This window comes from Sorex araneus, chromosome 2 (genome assembly GCF_027595985.1).
Source record: "Sorex araneus isolate mSorAra2 chromosome 2, mSorAra2.pri, whole genome shotgun sequence".
NCBI lineage: Eukaryota > Metazoa > Chordata > Mammalia > Eulipotyphla > Soricidae > Sorex > Sorex araneus.
This window is the reverse complement of record NC_073303.1, coordinates 197,752,973-197,771,194: the sequence shown is the minus strand read 5'-3', so window position 1 is coordinate 197,771,194 and position 18,222 is coordinate 197,752,973. Positions and strand designations below refer to the sequence as shown.

Sequence of the window (18,222 nt, the reverse complement as noted above, 5' to 3'; positions counted from 1 at the left end):
TTGTTGATTGATCTGCTCGAGCAGGCACCAGTAACATCTCCATGGTGAGACTTGTTACTGTTTTTGGCATATCGAATACACCACGGGTAGCTTGCCAGGCTCTGCCATGAGGGCGAGATACTCTAGGTAGCTTGCCAGGCTGTCCGAGAGGGATGGAGGAATCGAACCCGGTTGGTCACATGCAAGACAAAAGCCCTACCTGCTGTGTTACTGCTCGAGTTCGTAAAGAAATGTAATGGTGGAATAATAAATGCCCAAAGACAATGGAAACAAGGAACATGAGAACCGGTATTCAGTAAGATACATGCCACTTGAGGGGGCTGGAGAATAGGGCTAGGTGGGGGTGGGGGACAGGGAACAGGAGCGGGGAGGGGAGGGCGACTTCTATGGTGGAGGGAGGATTCAACCAGGAGGAGAAGGTGGTGCTGGAACGTGGTAATGTGTGATGCATGAAACCCCTCAGCAACGGTACCGTAAACCACAGTGCAAAACTTTTCATCTGGAGGGTGGGGGTGGTTGGAGCCCTACCCGGCAACACTCAGGGCTTACTCCTGGCTCTGGGCGGAGGGATCACTCCCGCTGGGCTCACGGGAACATTCAGGGTGCCGGGGACTGAAGCGGGGTCAGCCACATGCTAGGCAAGTGCCCTGCCCACTGTGCTATCACTCCAGCACGAAACCTTATTAAGGAAAAAAGAAAGTGTCTCTCATGGAGGCAGACTGGTGGGTGGGAGGCAAATGGGGGGAGGGCGCCGTGTCGGGACAGTATATGCCTGACACCTAACCGTGAGTCATCACTCTGTAATTTCATGGTGACATTACAAAAAAAAAAAATTAAAAAGTGTGGTCGGATGGGCTAGAAGGACGGCAGAGAGCTCAAGGGTCGGAAGGGAAACCCACCCCAGACACAGGCCTCAGGAGTGGGGTGTGGCAGGGACGAAGGGGCGGCGTCTGTGGATGCTGTGGCTCAGGGGTGAGCCCTGCGGCCAGCCCGGAGCCGCCATCCCCAACTCCGGCAGCAGGGACAGAGCGTCCTCCAGCCTCCTCTGCCTGCCAGTCTCCCCTCAGCACCGAGGGACGGTCGGAAGACACTGCAGTCAGGAAGGCTGACAAATTCCAATGTTTGGCAACATTATAGCGGGCAGGGTGTTTGCCTTGCACGTGACCGACCCGGGTTCGATCCCCGGTATCCCCAGCTCATCCAGGAGGGATCCCTGAACACAGAGCCGGGAATAAGCCCTGAGCACTGTCAGGTGAGGCCCAACCCACGGCCCCCCCAAAAGAAAGAAAAATGTTTATTATTTTTCATTTCATACTGTAGCCCACTGGGGATTTTAAAAACTTCTTACTGGAAATGGTTTATATATTTAACCGACCTTAAAATTACACAGAAACTCCTTCCTTTCACCCCAATTCAGTAAAAAGATAATCGAGCCCTGGCTGATTTGTCTAGATCTCCATCAACCTGGAGTCAGCTTCTGCCACGTCCCCACCATTCAGTCATTTCCACATTTCTACAGAGCCCTCCTTGCTAACAGCAGAGTAATATTTCATTTCCCCAAGACGGTCCTTTCTTAACCCGAAGCTGCAGCAATTCACTCATGATACGGTAGACGAACAGTTTGTGCAAGTAAAGAATGGGCCCTGTTTGCAGTCTCCTGGTTATCTACTCAGGTCATAAATTTTAATCTGTTTTGTTTTGTTGTGTGTGTTTTTTTTTTTTTTGCCAGATAAAAAAGGACTATCTCTCAATACCTCTTTGTCTTGTTTAAATTCCAAGTCGAGTGTTTATGGTCTGGAACACACAGCTCCCTCTTCTGAACGGAGGGCCTTGTGAAATAAAAGGTTTTCTTCTATCCAAAAAAGGGGAAAGCTACCTAGCAAGAATGTAACTTCGGGAATTATCAAAGCACATTTTGTTTAACTTCGGTACGTCAGGGTCAAACTGCAGACGGCTTCAAGGGCCTTATTTATTTCACCATAATTTCAGATGAGCCGGCGACTTAACAAGCAGAGGCAGAGGGGGACAGACTCTGTCCTGTTTATCAGGGGAACACAGCTTGTCCCAGAGACCTTACTCCATCCCCCTCAACCCAGGACCTCCCAGAGGCTCCGTCTAGCTCAAGGTCTGTCACGCAGCGAGTCTGACCGGCACACCGCCAGCCCGTGCACAGACATGGCACGGAGGCTGCCCCCGTGCTCACGGTGCATCTGGGATGAGGGCAGGGACGGTCTGGCCCAAACAGCCTAAACTATTTACTCTCTGGCGCGCTCTCTGCTCCACACAGTAACCGGCGGGGTGGGCTGGCAAGGCCTCCATCCACGTTCCCTACAGCCAGCTCGAGGGAGACGATCCGTCGGAGGCCCCCGGGTTCCAGGCAGTGGGTCACCCTCGCCCGCCACCCAGCCGGAGCTGGGTCACCATGCAGGCAGGCCCACAGGGACAAAGACTGGAGCGACAGCACAGCGGGGAGGGCATTTGCCCAGCACACTGCCGACCTGGATTCGAGTCCCAGCATCCCATAGGGTCCCCTGAGCACTGCCAGGAGTAATTCCTGAATGCAGAGCCAGGAGTGACCCCTGAGCATCGCCGGGTGTGACCCAAAAAGAAAAAAAAAAAAAGAAAAAAGACCTATGGCACTTTGGCACAATGCCCGCTGCTCCAACCCCACCGGCATCCGAGGCAAGTCCCCCTCCCTCCGTCCACCGGGTCCGGGTCCCACCCATGACGCGGGCTGCCAACCTCCGCCTCAGCCTCCTGCGCGAAAACCCGCAATACAAAGTCCCCGGCACCAGCATGTGCGCCGCGGGGCGGGCGGGGCCGGGGAAGCTCTTCTCGCTCCCTCGGCTACGAGAGTTGTAAAGACATATGGTCCGCGCGGGGCAGGGCGGGATGGCGTGTCCCTCGCCCCAGCTAATCTGCGCGGGGGTGTGCGCACCCTCAGAGAGCAGCGCCCCCCTCCCCGCCTCCCCCCTGCCCGCCATGTGTGGGTGACACTGTTCTGGCTGGCAAGGCGCAGACTGGGGGGGAGGGGTGACCGAGAGGAGAGGTGGGGGCTGGGAAGGTTCACGTATGGGGGGAGGTTAAAAAAAAAAAAGGAACTGAAGGCACCCAGGGATGAGTGGGAACCCAGCAAGCGAGACTGCAGGGTGAGCTCAATTCTTCACCGCATATCAGTGACTCCTACACAGACACACACACTCACTCTCTCTCTCTCTCTCTCTCTCTCTCTCTCTCTCTCTTTCTCGGGAAAGGAGGGGTCTGTGTGCTGGGGAGGGACCTGCCCCGCCCCCCCACCTCCTTAAACAGTGGCGTGTCCCTCGCGCCTCTACCGTCTTACCCTCCTGCGCTTCCTGGGCATCTTTCACAGGATTCTCAGGAAAAGTGGCTCTCGCACTCACCTCCAGAGCCAGCCGTTCCTGCAGCTCGCGCCTCGGCGGGAAACCCGCTCTGACTTTGGAAGCCAAGGGCACGAGGGCGAGCCTGCAGCTGCCGGCTGCACCCAGAGCCCCGGGGAGGGTCCCTGCGACGCTCACATCTGTCACGGCCCCCTCCCCCTGCTTTCCTTCTTTCCATTTTGGGGTCACACCCGGCGAAGCTCAGCGCTTATTCCTGGGCTCTGTGCTCAGGAATCACTCCTGGCAGTGCTCAGGGGCCCTATGGGGTGCCAGGGATCGAACCCGGGTCAGCCGCGTGCAAGGCCAACGTCCTCCCCGCTGTGCTATGGCCCCGGCCCCTGTCTGGGCCCATTCTGAAAACTGATGAGGTGGAGATGCTGAAGGGCCAAGTTTCCAGGCCAGGGCGAAGAGGCGGGACAGGTCAAGGGAGCACACCTCTGCTCGAAACGCCGCGTCCTGGGCCCGCGGTTAACTTCCGCTCCCGAATTCCCTGTCACCCTGCCTTCTCATTCAGGTACCGAGACTAAGAATCCAGGGTCACTGATCCAGGTCCGATCTAACTACTGGCAGCTTCATCCCACAGAGGGTCTTGTCAACAAAGCTGTCCTGCACCCCCAGAGGCGAGCCCGCAGTTTGGCTGGAAGCAGGAGCCACCCCGCATGAGCGAATCACGAGACGGAGCGTCCGCCACATGGGGCCCTTCCCAGCCTTTAAGCTGCCGCCAAACCAAAAAAGGTCCAAACCTGAGAAAATGGAAGGAGACTTCTTGGGGGGGGGGGGGGGAAGCCCACATCTTTTAAAAAATCTTGGCTGCATTTGACCCAGCAATACCACTGCTGGGAATATATCCCAGAGAGGCAAAAAAGTACAATCGAAACAACATCTGCACATGTATGTTCATTGCAGCACTGTTTACAATAGCCAGAATCTGGAAAAAACCCGAATGCCCCAAAACGGATGACTGGTTGAGGAAACTTTGGTACATCTATACAATGGAATACTATGCAGCTGTTAGAAAAAAGGAAGTCAAGAATTTTGTAGTTAAGTGGATGGGCATGAAAAGTTTCATGCTGAGTGAAATGAGTCAGAAAGAGAGAGACAGACATAGAAAGACTGCACTCATCTATGGTATATAGAATATCAGAGTGGGAGACTAATACCCAAGAACTGTAGAAATAAGTACCAGGAGGTTGACCCCATGGCTTCGAGGCTGGCCTCACGTTCCGGGAAAAGGGCAACTCAGAGAAGCGATCACCAACTACATTGTAGTTGAAGGCCATGTGGGGGAAGGGAGTTGCGGGCTGAATGAGGGCTAGAGACTGAGCACAGCGGCCACTCAACACCTTTATTGCAAACCACAACAGCCAATTAGAGAGAGAGAACAGAAGGGAATGCCCTGCCACAGTGGCAGGGTGGGTTGGGGGGGAGATGGGATTGGGGAGGGTGGGAGGGATGCTGGGTTTACGGGTGGTGGAGAATGGGCACTGGTGAAGGGATGGGTTCCCGAACTTTGTATGAGGGATGTATAAGCACAAAAGTGTATAAAACTGTACCCTCACGGTGATTCTCTAATTAAAAATAAATAAATTATTAAAAAAATAAATAAAATAAAATTAGGTTCTCTAGGGGAAAAAAAAAAAATCTTGGCTGCACCTTAACCGCAAGGTATCATCTCCTTTCTGGATCCTTCGGGCTGGAAAGATGGCTCAAAGGCTCAGCGCGGGTTTTGAAACGCAAGCAGGAGACCCGGGTCTGACCCCTGAGCACCACTAGGATTGAACCCTAAGCCAGAGAACGGGGAGCAGCCCCGCAGTACCCTGGGTGTGGTCCAAAAACCGAAAAGAAAAAAAAGAAAATTAGGCTCTTGAAATTTCCAGGAACAGGGCCGGAGCCATAGCACAGCGGGTACAATGTTTTCCTTGCACACTGGCTGATCTGGGTTCGATTCCCAGCGTCCCATAGGGTCCTCCGAGCACCGCCAGGAGTAATTCCTGAGTGCAGAGCCAGGACTTCACAACCTGGGCATTGCTGGGTGTGTGACCCAAAAGGCAAAATAAATAAGCAAATTTCCAGGAACATTCCAGAGTGTCCCTGGAAATTCTGCCTTGAAAGTTCCCGTGCCTGGAGCGATAGTCCAGTGGATAGGGCGCCTGCCTTTGCACAGGGCGGAACTGGGTTCAATCCCCAGTACCCCCTCTGGTCCCCCTGCGGGTGTGGGCCCCCTACACAAGAAATGGGAGTCTGCAGGTGTTTGGTGTAGACACTGTGTGTGTCCCCTTCCCACAGGACTCCTGAGGGCGCTGCCAGGCAGACCGTGGAGGCAGTCACCGGTAACCTCCGTCTGCAGCGCCGGAGGCCTGTGCGCCCGGCCACACCTGGGCTGGCTTTCAGACTCCACTAAGAAAAACCATTCAGTGGGAAATGACTCACTGCAGTTTTCACGACTCAAAATCAAAAAGCCCTTTGGCCCACAATTCATAGGAATTAAGAGTTACAATCTTCCAAGCAACGAAGGGCTGGAAAATGATAAAACCCAGAAGCTATTTAAAAAATTAGGATACCATTCAAAACATGTCTGGACTGTCTTGGAAAAATAAAAAAAGTAAAAAAAAGAAAAAAGTAAAGCTACAAATATTTTTTTGAATGGGATTACTCACCTATTAGACTCTGGCCTATGCACTAAGGAACTTGTGGCATGTTAACTTTTGAAGGCTTTGGGTTGTTTTGTTTTGTTTTGTTTTACTTTTGGGCCACACCTGGAAGTGCTCAGCGATTACTCCTAGCTCTGTGCTCAGAGGTCACTTCTGGTGGGCTCACGGCATCCTACCCGCTGCACTACCACTCAGGCCCAGTTCTGAAGGCTTTTGAAGTCAAAGGAAAGAAACACTTTGGGATACATAACTGCTCTGTGCATTTACCTAGGAAACATTTAACAGATTATTTGTGACAAGGATGGAGAGGTAGTACAGTGGGTCTAGGTGCTTATCTCACACAAGGTCAACCCTGGTTCAATCCCCGGCACCCCACATGGTCCCCCAGGCCCCGCAGGGGAAATTCCTGACTGCAGAGGCAGGAGTAAGCCCTGAGCACTGTCGGGTGTGGCCCCAGACCCAAAACCCAAAAAACCAAACAGTAACCGTTGACAAGTCTAAGCTTTTAGTAGGGGAGGGGTCCGGTAGGTAGTCCAAGTGGCGGAGGTCATGCCTTGCCTGTGTGGAGCCCCGAGTTCGATCCCCGGCCTGGAGCAGCCACCGGAGCACTGATGGATACCAAACCAGCAGGCTGAGTATTGGTCCCCAGGATTTGTTCCCGAGGGCTCCGAGCACCACTAGGGAAGCCTCCCCGTTATATATAAGTGGGGAAGAGGAGGAAGGCCACCAATGTAACACTGATTATAAACATGATAACCGCCACTAGTTTCACACGTTACATACATTATAATGTACCCGAGACAGTCAGAGGGAACTCAAACACAGGCAGGCCCTTGGGCTCACTGCTGCCCAGAAGGTTCCAGAACAGTCACCCGGGGTCATTTCTTACGGCTGGGCCGAGTATTTATCTGGAAACATTCCTTTATTTTTATTTGTAATGACTCACCGTGAGGTACAGTTACCGACTTACAAACTCTGATGATTACGACGTTTCAGTCATACAATGATCGCGTACCCATCCCTCCACCTGTGCCCGTTCTCTACTACCAATGTTCCCAGCATCCCTCCCGCCCCTCTCCATCCCCCCTGCCTCTGTGGCAGGCACATTCCCTCTTATTCTCTCTCTGCTTTTGGGTGTTATGGTTTGCAATACAGGTACTAGGTGGCCATCGTGTTCGGTCCATAGTCTACTTTCAGCACGCGTCTCCCATCCCGAGCAAGCCCCCCAAGCATCCTGTACTTGGTGGTCCCTTCTCCCTCCCAGCTGCCTTTCCCCCAGCACGTGAGGCGGCTTATCTAGAAACATTCCTCTGCAGCTGTCTCCTCCCAGACAAGTAGTTTCCAGCTGCTCCCCGGGGAATCCAAGGGCACGGCTGGGCTCTGGACGGTATTGGGGGGGCAGTGGAGGGCCGGTCACGTGGCCTAGATGCTCCACAGAGCCAGCAGGCCAGACAGAGCCGAGGCCTCCTGCCAGACGGGGAGCACCCCCTAGGGGGGCGGAGGACATACGTGGAATAAGCCAAGCTCCCTCCCCCCCACACACACAGAGACTGAAGGCAACTTTCCCCTTCTAGGTTTCCTTGTGGGCTGGAACAATAGCACAGCGGGGAGGGCGTCTGCCTTGCATGTGGCCTACTGGGGTTCGATTCCTCTGCCCCTCTCGAAGAGCCCGGCAAGCTACTGAGAGTATCTCGCCTGCACGGCAGAGCCTGGCAAGATCCCGGTGGTGTATTCAATATGCCAAAAACAGTAACAAATCTCACAATGAAGATGCTACTGATGTCGGTGGGCCCCACGGGTGACTTAAGTGAAACGGGGAGGAGAAAGACGGTCACTTTCTCCCCAACCGCCTCTAACACCCGGGACCCAGGGTTACTGGGTTCTTGTCTCACTCACGGAAAAGAATTTCAGGAGTAGACAAGCAGTGAAGTAGCAGATTTTATTTTAGAGGGTCTTAGGGAAGGAGGAAGGGATAAGTGGAAAAGAAAAACCAGTAGGAGTAACGCGCTCAAGAAAGAACGCGGGCTCCTCCGAAGATGGAGAGAGCTTTGAATGGACTATTGGGCTGTCTTTTATAGGTTCTTTGCAGCTGTCTCGATCCGGGATGTTCTGGAGTCTCCTTGGAGCTGGGTCACTGAAGTTAATCAGGTTAAGGGAGAGGTCGAGGGAATGGAGGAACTTCATGGGGAGGGGTCCAACCTTCTCAGGGTCTGCTGAAGGTCTTATCAGGTCTGTTTTCTGTATCCACAGGGTGGGTCAGTCTCAGGATTCTCCTTCCTGGAGACTTTGTTAATCTGTTTCATTGCCAAGGGCCTTTCCCTATCTACCTGCCTACATCACTACTGGTGCCCGCTTGAGCAAATCGATGAACAAGGATGACAGTGCTACAGTGCAGGTTTCCTTGTCTTCAAAGACCCTCGTGCACGGCCGGGCTGCTGGAGACCTGTCCACTTTCCCGGGGGGCAACTGAGCGGCAGACATCAGCTTAAGAATGTGTGTGGCCAGCTGCTCGGGAAAATGAGGTCATGAAATCTGCCTATAAATGGATGGACTTGGAGAGTGTCATACTGAGTGAAATGAGTCAGAGGGAGAGGGACAGATATAGAATGACTGCACTCATTTCTGGGATATATATATAATAGTATGAAACTAACTTCCATGGCCAGGGAAAATGGGGCCGCGAGTCTGGTCAATGGTTGGCAACTACCATAAGGGTGTGGGAGATGAAGGGTAGTTAAGATAGAGGAGGGTCTTTTATGACAACATTAGTTGGGAATGATCACTCTGGACAAGAACTGAGTGGTGAAAGTAGGTAAAGGGATATGTAGGATTACATTGCCTCAGGTAGTTTAGGTTTATTGGGTTACTCCCGTTACAGTGCTCCCATTCCTCTGTGTTTATTTGTAGCTTCTTTCTTAGTGTTCTGTTGACTTGTAAATATTGTTTTTCTCTTCTCCTTGAGTCCTTTGCATAGTTTATTCAGAGCCATGTCCTTTTTGTATGGGCACAGGAAGACTTAGCAAATGCTATGCTTTTGTAACCTGGGAGTCATTTGACTCTCTATGATAATTTCCTCCTGGGCATCTGTCCTCTCGACCTAAGCCTCAGCTGCCCTTACTTCCTAGCACCCCCCAAAAGCAGGGTCCCGAAGAGGGACGAGACGGACCCAGGGCAAGCGGTGAGTTGTGTGCTATCCTGGCATCGAGATGGGCCTGGCCAAAGTGCCTAATGCTTAACTATAAATTAAGAGCTTGATCATGGACAAATGTTGTCATGATCCAAACAGTGATAACTAGCTAGGTGATAACCCTGCTAGGGTTAGGAGTGATTAATCTGGCCTGAGTGCTGTAGTCTGAGTCTGTGGCAAGATGTTGCCAGGAGAGCTGCCTCGCAAGCCTCAATGTATCTTTTGTTATGTCCATACAAAAATAACTAGTATCAAGATGTTAATGAGCGTTTGGACTAAGGAAAAGAGAAAAACACCTTAAAGAGTCAGGAAGGGCTTTGGAATGCCCTGCCCTCAGGAAGGGCTTTCTTATGTTGATTTTGCTACCTGGCTGGGTGTAGCCTAGAGGGCAAAGTGGGAGAGACAAGTAGGAGGAGAGACTAGAGAAGGAGAGAGGCTGGAGTAGATCCAGAGAGAGGGCGGAGCTAGGAGTGCGGTAGAGGGGAAAGATGGAAGGTTGAATAAATCGTAACTAATCAGCAACCAGCTTGGTCCTCGTTCTTCCTTCGCCTGTCCTTGACCACCGGCCGTCCCGATCCAGCCCATACACAGCGGTTCTGGAGCACCGAACGCGGGTGGTGAGACAGAGCCGCCTGGAGAGGCCGCGAGTGCTCATGCCCCTTGGCGAGCCTTAGTTTTTTACAGGGATATACATAATAACCTTCCAGCATCTGTGTTGCAAACCATAATGACCAAAAGGAGAGAGAAAAGAGGTGCCTGCCATAGAGACAGGCTGGAGTGTAGTTTTGCAGAAGTGTGGGGGGAGGGGGGAAGGATAACAGGAGACACTGGTGCTGGGAAATTACAGGGATGGAGGGATAGGTATTGCTACACTGTATGACTGAAACCCAATCAGGAACAGCTTTGTAATGCTCTACCTCACGGCGATTCAATAAAAATAAAAATTAGAAGAAAAGAAAAAAAACTTGTATGCCTCAATTGGGCTTATCATGGTGGGCAGACGGGGATCCGGGAGGGGGAGCCGGAGGCTGTCAGACGCTCTGGTGGAGGGTGTGGGGTTGGGAGGTTGTGCGCGGGAAACCTTGCCAATGAATAGTCCGGCTGCCACGGTGCTATGAATGGTTTCCCACCTCACACGCCCTCTGAGGAACGTAAGGACCTGCCATGCCCTTCCGCAAGGACCTGGCTGTGGAGACCGCACCAAGTTAGCAGGACAGCAAACAAACGGAAATCTAGCAGGGGGCCGAGCCAATACACTGTCCTCACCAACTGAACAGGAACATTGAAAAACGAGGATGCTGGGGCTAGGGCAATAGCACAGCGGGCAGAGTGTCTTGCACGCGGCCAACCGGGGTTCAATTCTCAGCATCCCATATGGTCCCCCAAGCAGGAGTAATTCCTAGGGCCGGAGAGATGGTGCAGTGGGTATGGAGCCTGCCTGACATACGGAAGACCCTGGTTCAATTCTTGGTAAGCTCCCGAGTAGCTCCAAAAGTGATCCCTGAGGGCAGTAGTAAGAGGCAATAGTAAGCCCTGAGCATGCTGGGATTCCCCCCCACCCCACCAAATTACAAAACTTAAAAATAAAAAACAATGAAAAGAGGGACCAGAGAAATGCCAGAGGGAGGTGCGGTGCACGCTCTGCACGAGGCCGACCCCAGGTCAGTCCCAGCACTGCCTATCCTGAGCATCTCCCAGAAGTGAGCCCTGAGCAGGGCGGCAGGAATAAATCCTGAGCACCACCAAGGGTAGCCCCCAAACAAAGCAAAAAGAGAAAGTAGGATGTTGATCCTCATATAAAATATATATATACACACACACACATATATATAATATATTATATATTATATATATATATAATTTTTAGCTTTTTGGGTCACACCCGGTGATGCTCAGGGATTACTCCTGGCTCTGCACTCAGGAATTACTCCTGGTGGTACCATATGGGATGCTGGAGATCAAACCTGGGTCAGCCACATGCAAGGCAAACACCCTCCCCACTGTACTATCGCTCCGGCCCCAACACAAAAATATTCTAATTACGAAAAATAGAAATCAGTAGTTAGGAGCAGCCGACTCTTCTTTTTCCTAAAGAAAACAAGCATTTTTATATAGTAAGAAAAATGTCTAGATAAATATACAGAAAAATGTCACTCATTTTCCCTAGTTGTACGGTGAGAGCAGTATTTTCTTATTTTAACACTGTATCTGATTTACCTAATAATTAGCAATAATAAAGTGTATTCTAGAAAAACATTTATTGGGGGGAAATTTCGTTTTAGGACTTGCTTTCCCTAAGTCCGGCCTATTCCAAGTGCTTCCTTACGTAGTTTAGATGCCAACATGGAGAAGTTTGTGTTCAAGTCCCACGTCCGTGTCTCAACACATAGACAATTTTGGAAGGTAGTCGCTGACTGGCCCCCATCCACAAAGCGTTTTTTTTTGGGGGGGGTGGACTTGGGGTCACACCGGGCAGTGCTCAGAGGACCTGGTAGCAGGGAAAGAGCCCTACAGAGGGACTGGAGCCATAGCACAGCGGGTAGGGCATTTGCCTTGCATGTAGCCGACCTGGGCTCGATTCCCAGCATCCCACATGGTCCCTGAGCACTGCCAGGAGTAATTCCTGAGTGCAGAGCCAGGAGTAACCCCTGAGCATCACCAGTTGTGACCCAAAAATAAAATATGTAAATAAATAAATAAAAATGCTTCATTAAAAAAAAAAGGCCCAACAGGCCTCCAACCTTTGAGTTATGTCGCCAACTCTCCACACAGGTTTTTAATAATAACCAGAAAGGAGAAAAGGACCATTTCCAGGGTTACCCCAAGCTCTGCTCTGACAGCATCAGGAGCTGGACTCTCGGGGCCAGGAACGCAGGAGGCGCAAAGGAAACTGAAGGCCACAGGTGGCCCGTGACGCTGCTCAGCTCGAGCAAGGGGCTAGGAGGGCTGAGAGGACCAGACCAGGGCCACGTGGCCAGAGTTGGGCTTACCAGGAATCTGACACGAAGATGAATCCTTGGGGTGGGGCGGGGTGCAGCAATATTTAATTATTTTTTAAAAACCAGGAAGGAGTAGGGAGAGCCACGCCAGGAGCGAGCGTCCGTGACCGGCAGCTGACAGCACCGCTCCACCTGCAGAGGGACAGGCCACGGGGAGGGTCACTTGAGTTGCCAGTAAGCAGGATGCCGCTTCGAAAAGTCAGAAACTGGACTTACATGCCGTCAGCATTGGGGGGGGGGGGGGGGCTGTGGCAGGCCCCTGTGGGGCCCCAGCCAGCATGAGGATACACAGTTTACAACCAAAGAAAATTCTGAATAACTAACCCACCTCGCACGCGGGGAGCCGGGCTTTCCCGGCACAGCCAGCCCTGAAGGTGTGCTGCGGCCCAGGGCCGGGCTGAGCGGCCCAAACACAACGCATGTGTGTCTGTTCCGAGTTTCTGAGGGCTCGATCAGGCTACGATCAGAAGCCACTGAGGACGGCTGGAACGACAGGAGAGCGGGCCAACCCGGGTTCGATCCCCAGCATCACATAGGGTCCCATCGAGTGCCGCCAGGAGCAATTCCTGAGTGCAGAGTCAGGAGTAACCCCTGTGCATTGCTGGGGGGGGGGGGGGGGTCACCCAAAAAGAAAAAATAAATAAAAAAGAAGTCACTGGGAAACCAATCGGAGGCTCGTCAGTACATGGTCGCCCCCTTGTCTCAGGACCTGGGTGCGTCACGGGGAGGGGAAGTGGCTGTACGCCACACGGCAATCCCCCTGAGCACTGTGGGTTTCTCTGGGACCCCCGAAGAACGCGCATGATGATGTTTCCCTCCCACCTGCTGAGGACTCGGCTGGCCCAGGCGTTCTAAGGTTCTGAACGGGCACTACCAATTTCCTAAAGGTCTCTCGGGCTTTGGTGAACAAGGGTGAGGGCCACCACCGACGAGGATGCTGGCTGGCTTCTCGGCCCTCCTAAGAGATGACCGGCCTCAGAGCAGTGGGCAAAGGCGACTCCGTTATTAACTTCCCCTCCGACTCTGATTCAAGCGGTAGGAAGGCTCTGCTCTCCTCAGCTTGAGAAGAGTGTCCCTCCCACAGGTGACTGGAGACGAGGCAAGTCCCAAATGAGGCAGCCCGGGGGGCTCGCTGTCCTGAACCAGCCCCCGCAGCCCGCCCCCCGCCCTTGCACTGGGAGAGTCCCCATCTCTGCCCTCGCCCCATCCCCCTTCCAGAGACACTCACGGAAGCAGGAGAGAAGATGGGAAACCGGGAGACTGGCAGGAGTCCTGGTTACTATGGCAGCGAGGAAATGAATGCCAGGGCTCGTGCAACTGATCGGGAGCGCGAGAATCAGGTAGACATCGCCGCGCCCCACCTGTCCTGCTGACTGCTCCCCTTCATGCACAATTCAGCTCCCCGCCGTGGCCTCATATTTCAATCCCTTCAGCCCGCAGAAGTGGGGCGGCCCCGGAATGACAGGGGCGGGGAAGGGGGGAGGTGCGGCGGGGACAGGGGCAGGGAGTGGACGTCAGGCAGAGAGCTGGGGAAGCCGGGGGTTAGACAGAGGCTATTTTAGATGTCACGAATCTTCTAAATCCGGGAGACAGATTTAGCCAAAGGAATGGTGGACTGGGGTGAAGGGCCAGTATTTAAAAAAAAATAAATAGATATGCCTGGGTGGGATCTCGGGGCTTGGGAAAGAGTTGGATCTGCTGATGTGTGGAACGGCAGGACAAGTATGTGCGCCAGCTCGGTCACTCCAGCACGCCTTCCTTCGAGAGGGGGAGAGGGCGTTTGAGGGACTGCGCGGCTCTGGAGAGCAGGGCGGGAGCAAGGGTCTGAGAGCATTGAGGAATGACAGGGAGCGTGGCCCACCAAGGCGCTGCAGACCCTCTCCTGTAGCCCCCTCCCTTAATTCAGGCGCCTCAGATGCAAGGCTGGTGGGCCCCAGGCCCTGGCGCGTGGGGTCTGTTCTGGGACTCGCGCATGTGAGTGGAAGCGTTTAAAGGGACAGATGCAAGGTGCAACCCACCCTGAATTCGGCTGGGAAGCAGGAGCGTGAAACTGAGTCCTGCAAGGCTAGACGTGCGCGGGCGCTTTTCCTCGGAGGTTCTGGAGCCCTGAGAGGGCCCCAGCGTGCTGAAGTGGCGGTCGGCATTCCTGAGCTGGAGCCGGGGATGTGCCTGCCTGATAAAATACTTGATTAGATAAGCTTCACTGAGGCATGAGGCAGGGCGCTGGCGGCCTCCATCGCTGCAGTTTATGGAGCAGCAATACATATTAACGAGCATGTCTCGCAACAGAAACATAAAACAAGGTGATGTATCGATCAGCTGACAAAAAAATAAAAGGCAGTAACTAGCCTGAGGCTTGAAGGAACACAGCCATGGTTTCCCCAAGGGGTGAGGACTCTCGGAATTCACCAGGTTAGTGTAGGTGGCAACTTGATACAGTGTAACTATTACAAACAAAAACAATTAAGCCACTGGGGCCTGAGGGATAGGAAAGCGGGAAGGGCGTTTGGCTCATGCTCGTGGCTAGCCTGGGTTCCCTGACATATATAGTAAGGTCTCTCCATAAGCGTTAGCAAGAGTGATTCCTGAGTGCAGAGCCAGGAGTAACCCCCCAGACCATTGCTGGGTGTGACCCAAAAAACAAAACAAAATAAAACAAAAACCAACAAGCCACAGTCATTAGCCCACGTGTGGCGGCCACTGTGTGGACCATTGTCGAAAGCTGAATTTCAAGAGTTCTGAGTGTTCCGAAAGGAGGGATTTGTGCGCTGTACAGAAGAACCCACGGCCCCTTCCGGGTGGGCGCAAGTGGGAGTTTTGTGGGTAAAGAGGAGGCAGACTGAAAACTCCAGCGAGGCAAGAAAGCTCTGCCATGTCAACCTGCACTTGACGGCCAGACACCAGGTTTCCCCAGCAACTGGGAGAATTCTCAGCCCGCGTCTTAACAATGCTCCCCGCTGAAAACCTACCAGAGGGGCCAGAGCGATAGGACAGCGCAGGGAGGGTGCTTGCCTGGCACACAGCGGACCCGGGTTCAATCCCTGGCACCCCACAGGGTCCCCTGAGCCCACCAGGAGTGAGCCCTAAGCACAGAGGGAGGTGTGACCCCAAAACAACAACTACAGCTTATGAGAAGGATTTCAAAGGGATTTTTCAAAGAAGGGGAAATAACAGTAATATAATTTTGGAAGGGAAAAAGGGAAGCAAGTAGAAAAAAGTGGGAAGAAGATCCATTCTGGTTTTTTGTTTGTTTTTGTGGGGTTTTCTTTAGCTTTTTTGGGCCACACCCAACGATGCTCCTGGCTCTGCATTTAGGAATTACTCCTAGAGGTGTTCAGGGGATCCTATGGGATGCCCAGGATCGAACCTGGGTCACCCACATGCAAGGCAGACGCCCTCCCCGCTATGCTATGGCTCCCGCCCTGATCCATCCTGCAATACACTGTGGAATTCCTTAAAACATCAGGGCACTGGCCAGGCCGGGTCCCTTTCCAAGTGGACAGGAGTGGCAAAACTACAAGTGGGGAACAAGCTCAAGGCGTAAGTGGATCCTTAGATGGTTTCGGGGGGAGGGGTGCCCTGTGACATGTGGGTCTCTGAACAGCTGGCCCGGAAGTGACCAGAGTAACCGGGGAGGATGGACGGTGTGTACTGAACGCCAGTACCCCACAGAGGGCAAGGCAGGCGCTTCCAAACCAATAGCCAGGGGGCCCCCGGAGGCCACAGCCAGGGTTACGAAAGCACCAGACCAGATGGTTAAATCTTAACGTTCAGAAGCGCCGGTGCTCCTGGGCCTGGGGGCTGGGCTCCAGCACACTCTGAGCTCTCTGCAGTCCCAGAGTCCTCTGCTCTGAGCCCATTGAACTGCCAAGGTCTGGGGTGTGTATCCTTCAGTCAGACCAACAAACAGAAACAGAATGAAGGGCTGGAGTGATAGTACAGCAAGCAGAGTGTCTGCCTTGCATGCAGCCAACCCGGGTTCGATTCCCAGCATCCCACAGGGTCCCCTGAGCACCGCCAGGAGTAATTCCTGAGTGCATGAGCCTGGAGTAACCCCTGTGCATCGCCAGGTGTGACCCCAAAAAGCAAAAAAAAATTAAAAAAATAAAATGATGTCATTACTTAGCCTTATACGTGGATGGCCATGGAGTGTCATGCTGAGTGAAATGAGTCAGAGGGAGGGGGACACATACAGAATGATCACACTCATTTGCAGAATTACAAAAAAATTTTTAAAAGGCAGTCTGAGAATAATACCCACAGACAGTAGGAACGAGGGCAGGCAGGAAGACTGCCTTGAGCTGGAGGGGGTAGTGGGGAAGAGCAAGGTTCACCATGACCGTGAGTGGGAAATGATCACTCTGGGCAAGAACTGATGCAGGGAGGAGGGAGAGGGATGCACAGGTAACCTTTCGGTACTGGACCACAGGCCTAGAAGGAGAGAGGAAGAGGGGGCTGAACGAAAGTGTCTGCCTAGAGGCCTCGTCTCGAAACTGGGGACCCCTGGGGGTGGGAAATGGACAGTAGTAGAGGGACAGGTGCTGGGACATTGTGTGACCGAACAACTTTGTAACTGTGTATCTCCTGGGGAATCAAGGCAAACCAACCCCAAAACACGGGTCCACCTTTCGGGGACCAGCCTGCTCTGGAGGGCCCAACCACTCTCACCCACCTACTCAGCGCACTGAAGGCCCCAGTGACGCATTGGACCATCCCCCAACCGATCACTACTTTGATCCCCTGGTTCCCTGTGCTGTGGAGGGTCCAGGGCACCGTGAGGCCCGGGTCAGTCCCTGTGCTGGAACGTCACACGCTCGGGTGGAGTGCCAGGGACCTTGGGGACGCGGGCTAGTGCGGGCACTGAGCCCAGAGCCTCTCGAGGAAGGGGCTCTCACTGAGCCACACACAGCCGAGGGCCCGCACTTTTGGGAACCTGAGAGAGGTGACTGGCAGGAAGGGATGAAAAAGGAGAAGAGAGCTGGCGGACACGAAGGGGGCTCAGCCCATGCCCGGGGCAGCTGCGGCCCGCGGGAGACAATGGACGCGAGGCTGCGGGAGGTTGTGCAGCGGAAAGGAGCCCCCGGGGCGAGGGTGAGGAGCAGTTTCCAGGATGGGCAGAGCAATGGAGGAGAGGAAGGAAAGCAAAATAAGAGCAACTGTGTGGGCCCCACTGGAAGAGTGCTGGGGGAACCAAGCGCTAGACAGAACGGGGTTCCTGCAGAGGACTCGGGCGCCAGCTCTCCGGATGGCGGGTGAGCGCCCCAGCCGCCAGGGCCGGCGTGGGCTACAGTCACAGGGGAGTGAGGCTGCACGGGCAGGGGAGGAAGTGCTTATGGCCCCCTCCCCCTCGGTGTGCCCAACCCCACAACAACACACACAGCACAGCACACAGGCATCCAAAGCACCCCCCAAGGGTCCCCGAGCCCCATCTTGCTGTGGCCCGAGCCATCAGCATCCCCCAACGACAACATTACTTGAGGCACCAGTAATCACGAGGCCTGAGAAGGCACACACACACACACACACACACACACACACACACACACACACACACACACACACACACACACACACACACACACACACACACACACGCAGGCAAATCACTGTTTGCCCCAGCAGAGTCGTGGCTTACCCTTCAACTTTGTGGTGGGGAGGGGTCTCACCAGAGGCAACATGGTGGGGGGCAACAGAGCAGCCCCCTTACCCCGAGCACGAAGGGCAACGTCGGCGGGAAGAGGGGGGTGCTATAACCTCCTGTGCAAACCCTTGGCTGAGGCCACAGTGCTCAGTGCTGGCTTCCTGCCCACTATGCACAGCTATCAGCCTGATCCCGAGGGAAGGAGACCCTCACCGAACCGGCTCAAAATCCCAAAGAAATAGCATGAGAGAGAGAAGCTGGGGAGCTGCGATTCGAGACCAGTCCATGACTGGTACGAGCTGGTAAAAGAACTGGTGTCTGGTACCTGGTAAAAGGGCTAGCACAT

General features: G+C 53.6%; 1 protein-coding gene across 1 annotated transcript in view; it reads right to left on the bottom strand.

Moving 5' to 3' along the window:
• The window catches only part of MRPS6 (mitochondrial ribosomal protein S6), a 68,473-nt gene that overhangs the window by 18,557 nt on the left and 31,694 nt on the right, over window positions 1-18,222 (bottom strand). The gene's annotated exons all lie outside the window — the stretch shown is intronic.